The sequence below is a fragment of the Arachis duranensis genome, chromosome 3, assembly GCF_000817695.3.
Source record: "Arachis duranensis cultivar V14167 chromosome 3, aradu.V14167.gnm2.J7QH, whole genome shotgun sequence".
NCBI classification, from domain to species: Eukaryota; Viridiplantae; Streptophyta; class Magnoliopsida; order Fabales; family Fabaceae; genus Arachis; species Arachis duranensis.
The window spans coordinates 75,024,653-75,032,847 of NC_029774.3; the positions used below are offsets into that span (position 1 = coordinate 75,024,653).

The 8,195-nt window shown below is 33.9% G+C and overlaps 1 pseudogene; it reads left to right on the forward strand.

Moving 5' to 3' along the window:
* The first annotated feature begins 850 nt into the window (after nt 1–850).
* LOC107479355 (superoxide dismutase [Cu-Zn] 2-like) lies at nt 851–3,700 on the forward strand (annotated as a pseudogene).
* Nucleotides 3,701–8,195: the final 4,495 nt, after the last annotated feature.

Below are 8,195 nucleotides of genomic sequence, written 5' to 3' on the forward strand. Positions count from 1 at the left end.
ACTGGCTCACTTTCAAAATTTGTCATTCAATTCAAAATTCAGATTTTCAACAAATTAGTTCAACTTTTCAAAATTCAGCTCTCCAACTATCTTCTAAACCCAACTCCAATCAATTTACCAACTAAGTCCGTTACAATAACCAGCTCAACACAAATAAACCAATATAATCCATCAGTATTTAGCATTCACAGTATTTATTTGTCAAACAATTCACAATCCACATAATCAATCAATAATTCTAAATTACACTTCACAGACACAATTCAGCATCCATGTCATCAATTAATCACTCACAACAATTAAACCTATTTGCAATTTACTCAATAAACTTTGTGGGCATTCTTAAATTAAAACTGTTTAATTAAACCCTCTATGTCGAAACTCGTAAGACTAAACACTGTGAACGGCTTTTCCTTTTAAATCACAGCAGTGGCAATTCCCATGCAAATTCGAATCTGGCACTATCTCTAATCATGCTCGCAACGGCGACAACCCCACAATGGTAATGATAGTTATAGTAGAACAGGGAATTCAAATTGGATGGGAATTAAGAACAATTACAGCCCTGGGGATTTCAAGACAAGATAGATACCATAATCAACTAAGAACAAGCATAGCAGCGATAATAAAATGTGTAAATGGGCCGTTTCAGTCTCAACATGGTAAATTCAGCGGTGGTAGAGGAACGACTCCTCCTCTGCTGCGTCACTCTCTCATGTGCATCCGTTTCTCTCTTTCCGCAACCACATCGATGGCGACCTCATCTCCCTATTCGGCTCCTCATAGCAGTGGCTCTCTCAATGGCAGTAGCAGCAAATCTTGATGGCAACGGGAAGAAGATGCGACAGCGATGAAGGATCGACGAAGGTAGTGATGCGCGATGGTGCAGGTCAATATCTTCTCATCGTGTCTCACCCTCAACTAACAGCAACGGCGATGCACAAACAACGGTGATGGGGCGTGGCTCGACGGCAGCTCCTCCCTCTCCTCCGTGGGTCATGTTCGCCTGTCCATTTCTTCTTCGCGACGGCAGCTCGGTAGCGGCACCAAGCTCTGCAACACTGTTCCTTCCCCTCTCTTCTTCTCCCTCATCCTCTGTCTCCCTTTCTTTCTTTCTTTCTTTGCTTCTTCTCTTCTGTTTCCCCGTCAAGCTTCCCGTTTCCTTTCTTTCCCTTTCTTCTGTTTTGTGTGCATGCGTTTTTCATTAGGTTAGGGTTAGGAATTTGTAAAATTAGGGTTTTATTTGAGAATTTAGAGTTAGGGTAAAATTCATATGAGTAATATAACAATTTTATAAAATATTTGAGATGGAATAACAATTTAAGATTCAAATATAATACTATAAAGATTACTTTCAAAACACATAAAATTTTTTGTATCATTATATTAGTGAGCTCAAATAATTATTTCTAATTTAAATTATAAAGTAAACATACTAATAACATTTTATAAAATATGGTTAAACTCGAAATATCAATTACCTAAATTAAATTATGACCTTTCATTATTTTTTCATCACAACTTTAACTTCAATTTATATAAAATAACTAATTAAAATAATGTTGTACATAAATATTAATTGACTTAAACTTAAAGTATTTACAAAAATCCATTTAATTATTCCTAATAAATTAATCTCTAAGAGTTCAAACTAATAAAATAAACCATAATTTATTCATAATAGAAAGTACTTAAATTAAGTTATATATTGCCCCCATTACTAAAATTTAATTTCAAATCATATGAAATAACAATTATAAAATTACACAAGAATATTAATTAACTTGACTCCAAATTTTCATAAAATTAATTTAATTACTCTTAATGCATTAGTTTATAAAAATAAGGATTTCAAAATAAAACAAGTCACTACTTATTCATAATAGGAGTTACTTAAAATAAAGTGTACAATTCTTTCTTATTTTTTTATTTCTAAAATTATGCAAAATATTCAATTATAATAAAATTACTTAAGATTATTAATTAATTCAAAATAAAATAATCTCTGAATCTATTTAATTATTTCTAATAGAATAATTATAAAGTTTAAATTTAATAAGATAAAATCACAATTTATCCATATTTAGATTTTCAAAAATACGGGATGTTACATGTAAGACCCAGAACTTTTGAAAAAAAAAATGGTTTAATTACTCTGTTGGTCCCTATAGTTTCACGAAATTTTCAATTAAGTCCCTATACTTTTTTTCTTTTAATTGGGTTCCTATACGTTAATTTTTTTTTCAATTTAACTCCTACCGTGACAAAAACGTCTAAAATAATAGAATATTCTCTTAAAAAAATGAATATTCTCTCTTTTAGAATAGCAAAACACTCTTATATTTTTCAAATTCCAAAAAAACCCTTCTCACTTCCACACTCACATATCCTTAACCCTAACCTCGCTCCGGATCTACTGCACGGTGCCTTCTCACCGCGGCTCCTCCTCTCGGCGTCCCTGTCGTGCCGAGCTTCTATATCCATGCTCTTATTGACACTACCAATGGCTGCAATTCCATGGGTCCTCACTTCAATCCTCTTAACAAACACCATGGAGCTCCTGGCGATCATCACCGTCATGCTGGTGATTTGGGTAACATTCTTGCAGGCCCTGATGGTATGATTTTATATCAATTCTTTTTATTTTCTCAATTCTTTCTATCAATTGATTTTTCTCCTAACAACACATTTTGTTCTTTTCTCATTCAGGGGTTGCTGAGATTTCTATCATAGATTCATAGGTAATTACTCAACTTAACTTTGGTTATTGCTGTGTTTGTAGATTTCAAATTTGACATCTTTTTTGTTGTATAATTCACATTTCAATTTAACAAATGAACCCTTAATTGTACTTATCTCTTTCAACTTTAAATGTAGTTCAATTGGATCTAGAATGCTTTAGTTCTTCTTTCTGATGCCTTTCCATTTTCGATGTAGATTCCGTTGAGTGGAGTGCATTCCATACTCGGTAGGGCGGTTGTCGTGCATGCTGATCCCTGATGAAATTAGAAGGGGTAAGATAGCCCAAGTAGTTGAACATGTCAATGTGATTTACTCTTCTTTTACTCCATAACCGTTACTACTCTTGGATTATTTTTCCGTAATATTGAGATGTTGAAAGAGAGAATTATGATTTAGTCCTGGTTAATTCTGTTCTGTTGAACGTGCACCTTCACATTCTGTATCTGGGTGCTTGGTTGGATGTTATTTACTGCGAATATAATCTGTTACTATGGGAAGTACAAAGGATTTTGTTAGCTTGCTTAATGATGATAAGCGTTATGCTTCATATTATTTACTTCAACTCTTTCAATCTGATTGATATCTTGTATTTTTTGCACCATGTATGAGCTTATGCTAAAGTGCCTTATTTGTTTGTTTAAAGGTTTATGTTTATTGCTTGCTTTATAGATGCATATAGTGTAAAACCTAACATTTTGGTTGCTTTGAATACTGCCTTTGAGACACTGGAGATAGAAATGCCTGCATGTTTCTTTGTCTTTGTCTTTGTATTCATATCTCAGACATAGTCCACGATAAAGTGTTACTATTTATCTATAAAATTGATACTGCTTGTACCTATTCACCATTTTTGAGTTTTTGAGCATTTGTTTATCATGAAACAGGTGGTCATGAACTCAGCAAAACTATTGGGAATGCAGGTGCAAGAGTAGAATGCGGTAATACTTCTGAACTTTAGATTGTCTACTGTTTAGTATAGTGATTCCCCATTTCCCCATTACTAAGCTATGAGCTATTCCAGGAGTGTGGGTGTGTGGTTTGTGGAACATTTTTTAGATTCCTAGGAATCAGAACATGAGAAATTTGAAAACAGTCTGCAAAACCACGTGCTCATAGTTATTGAATGGCCACAGCATATGGATTTTTCTTCCGAAACATGTTTGAGTAAGGAGAAAAGAACCTTCCCTAGACACATCATGATAAGTTATTATATTTTGGGTAAGTTAGGCTATAGTACATCATCATCATATCCCTTAAATTATTCATGTAATTTATTCTTACCTTTTCTTTGGTTTAAATGCTTGAAAACTTAATTATTCATGTACACAATTACACATCATCATCATAGCCATTAAATTGTTGTTATTTACACCAGGTGAAGAAAATTACAGTACACACAATGAAAGATGTGGTTGAATATTTGGAGAAAGCACGGTTAGTGTTTGCAATCTTTACTCCTATCTGGTTTGCATTGTGATGCATGCATGATTTGATTACAATATTCACTTTGATAAGACATTGTTAGATTATTGTTTCTAGGTTCATGAATCATGACTATGAATTTAAGTTTATTATTTGATTTACTAAATTGGTGATTTTTATACAAGTCTGGGAAAAGTGAGGTTTAGGATGGTTGCATATATTTACTGATGAACTGAAGTCTGCTCTCTCTACTCTCTCAAAATTCTTCTCGGCTCAAAATTGTCTGTTATCAATGTTATTATTGATCTCTATGCTAAGGAGTGGGAGGCTGCAACACGAGAACTAATTTTCAAATTTTAAATTTCAATAACACAAATTACATAACCTTGTAGTTTTTTATTGTGTACCATGATATGATAAAGACACAAATTATATTCTATGAATCTACACATGTAAAATGTTACATTATCATAATGAATACTTCAAGGATGAAAACTGAATTTTATATATGCTTACTACTATTATTTTTATTTTATTTTCTCCATTCTTTTTTTAGGTTCTTAAGATAAGATATTTTGAAAGTCAAAAAAAAAAAGAGAAGGTATTTTTAGTACAATTTGTATATAAATAAGCAAAAGAATGATAGTGACAAAATAAAATAGATTATAAGAATATTTTTCATGTCTTAGAATCATTGAATAGGTATTATAGGAATATCTTTCATTGAATATTTATAGTTTCACCGAATTTTCAATTAAGTCCCTATATTTTTTTTTGGTTTTCAATTAGGTCCCTAAGGGTATAAAAGTAATTTCACTCACTAACATTTTTTTGACGTTTAACTTTAATAGGGACTAAATTGAAAAAAAATTAACGTATAGGACCCAATTAAAAGGAAAAAAAGTATAGGGACCTAATTGAAAATTTCGCGAAACTATAGGGACCAACAGAGTAATTAAACCAAAAAAATCCTATCTTGAACAAATTTCAAATCATATATTTATTTATAGTTTTACTTTCAGAAATTATTTTATTGAAAATTAAAGGCAATTTTGATTAATTGGATTTGAAATAAATTAAGGTTTTCATCCAAACTCTATAATTATGGATTATTTTCTTAATTACAATTTTAAGTCTTAGAAATTCAAAAATAATGAGGTTTTGCTATTTAAATTAGAATTTTATCTAATTTCATAATTATTGAATTATTTTCTATATTAAATTGCAAAATTATTAGTTATGGAATAACAAGAACTTTTATACGATTTACTTTGAATAATTGATATTTTCATTATTTATACTTTAAATTTTACGAATAAAAAAAATTAATTACATTATCTTAGAATTTCAATTAGAGTATTTGATTGAAATCTAATTAGTAATTTGAAACAATAAGTAATATTTCTAAAAGTAAATTTATGGGTTTAATTAGATTTCAAATTAATACTCTAGATCCTAATTTGATAAAAATTAACACCAACCCAAATTAACCCCAAAATCCCCAATTCCATACACAAACCCTAACCCTAACTTTTATCAAATTGAACCCTAACCCCCCAAAACACCAACAACAGCCACAACCCCCCTCCCTTCTAACACTAAGCACACACATGCGCACAGAAAAGGAAAGAAACAGAAAGGGGATCGGGGAAGGGAGCTCAAGGGGGTGAGGGATCCGCGAAAGAGGGGAAGGGAAGAAGGAGGACGGCGCCAGTGGGCGTCACTGCCGCCACGTCGTCGTGTCATCACCAGAAGGGAAGAGAGAGAAAAAGCCGAGGAAGGAAAGGAGAAGAAGCCACCACTGGCATGCATCTGTCAACGTCTTCTTGAGGTCCATGGCACTGCCGTCGTCCTCGCCGTGAAGCCTGTCCTACTGTTGCCACCCAACGACGACGAGAGAGAGAGAGAGAGAGATCGGGCAGAGAGAGAGAGAACTCGTGAGGAAGCCACTGCGGGAAGGAGGTCGCCGCCGTATTCTGCTGCTTGCGCTGCCACCATCCATCCTCTCCATTGCCAGATGCCGTCGCCGTTCGTGAAGAAGAGAGGGAGCTCGTGTTGCCATCAGATATGTCATTCCTTGTTGTTTTTGTCGCCGCTGTCAGTGCCTTGCTGTTGTTGCCGCCGCTGCTGGGAGCTGCGCCGCCATGACCGAACTTCTGTCGCTGAGAAACGCCTCTGCCGCCACTGAGATCTCCTGCCGGTAAGGGTTTTTAAGTTGGATTTCATTCCTTTTGAGTTTTCAGAAGGTTTTCATCGCTGCATGTTTGTTTCAATCTACGTCACCAGAGTTCTGGTCGCCGCTGCCGCTCGAAGTGGTTGCCGGGGCTACCGCCAAGCCGGTTCAGTGAACACTGCTATTTCATTTTCTTAGTTCGGTAAGTATTTATATTTCAAAAAACCCCTGCATTAGTATTCTGTTATGTTTGGTTATAAACTCTGAGGTCTTGGTAACGTAGGGTCATGTTCTGAGTGTTGCTTGTCACTTTTTAGTTGCTTGAGTGCTGTCAAAGTGATCAAGGGCTGAGTTGTGGATTTCTATTAATTTTGGTTAAGAGAAAAGGTTTCCTGACACATTTTGGGTTATGGTTTCAATGAGTCGAGGTAGGAGCTTTTTATACAAACTAATTTATTTAAACTGGACATTGTTATAAATAGATATGTTGTACGAAATGTATTTCTGGTGATTATGTGAGTCTTATGGATTGTCTGACTATGCCTGGATGAATATGGTTGCGTGTTTGAGTGAAATAATGTCTGATTTTGATAAATTGAAGATTTTTAGATTGGTTGATTTGAAATGACTTTAATAGTCTGAAAGTCTAAGTTTTATTTATTGGAAACGAATTTGGTCTTGAACCCGTTGAGAGGGGTTGATGATTGGTTTGGTTGGGATCCGGAAAGGGTGGCAAAGTCCAAGTTTTAGGGGAGATGCTGCCGAAATTTCTTTAAAATACGAGACTTTATTTGAAATGATATTTAAAAAGAATGAATTATGCCTTGAATTGTATTACTGATAAATGAATTAGGTTTGAACTCTTTTATTAAGAAAATTATTATATTTTGAATGTAAACTATTTTAGAAAAGAATTATGTTTTAAAGTCGATTTAAAGATGAAAATAATTATGTTTTGGAATTTGATTATGTAATCAAATTTGGAGGAGTTTTAATGGATTTCGATTAACTAATTTCACTTTACGACATTTTAGGAAAAGTTTGAAGTATTTTCTATAACTTTGATTTAGTAAAACTGAAATAATTTCCGAGCCTTTGGAAAAAGATTTAAGAATGAAATTGAGATTGGTTTTCGGTTTAAATGATTTGGTTTAAGTAAGTTGGTTTTGAAATTGGTTCGGAAAATTTGGATACATGACTTGGTTCTGGTTTAAATTCTATTTTATTTATTCAAATCAAGAAGTTAAGGATTCAGAGGTTTTCAATAAATTTAAGAAAATGAGTTAGGTTATTCTTCCCTGAAGTCTTGAGACTCCACTGAGGAATTTTATGACCAAATCTTGATTTAGAAATGAATGTTTCCAAGTCTTTCAAAAGAGATTTTTAATTTGGCATGGTTTTGAGATTGTTTGGAAGTGTTGGAAAGATGTGGAAAGTGGCTCCTATTTGAAAAGTGATTCTTGGCAACATGTGCATTGAATACGTTTGTTATTTAAAAGTAAATGAGCCAAGAATGATTTTAAAATAATATATTGAGCCTGATTGATTATGGATATCATCAAGATTGATGAGTTATTGTTTGGTATGTGTAAGGGAAGGGTTCGTCCCGCTTATGCTGAGAGATTTGCTAATTGACGAGATTGTTGATAAGTCGCTTGCGCCTGGCAAGGACGGTGGTTAATCCCGCTTGTTGAGGTTGCGACACCTGCGTAAGGACGGTGGTTAATCCCGCTTACATGTAGATGTGAGGACACAAGAGTGTGTGGACACTAACATCCTGGACCCTGTGGCGGGCACGTTGATAATGACCAAAAGCATAGGTTTGGATTTTCATACTAAAAATAAGATTGACGTTGCA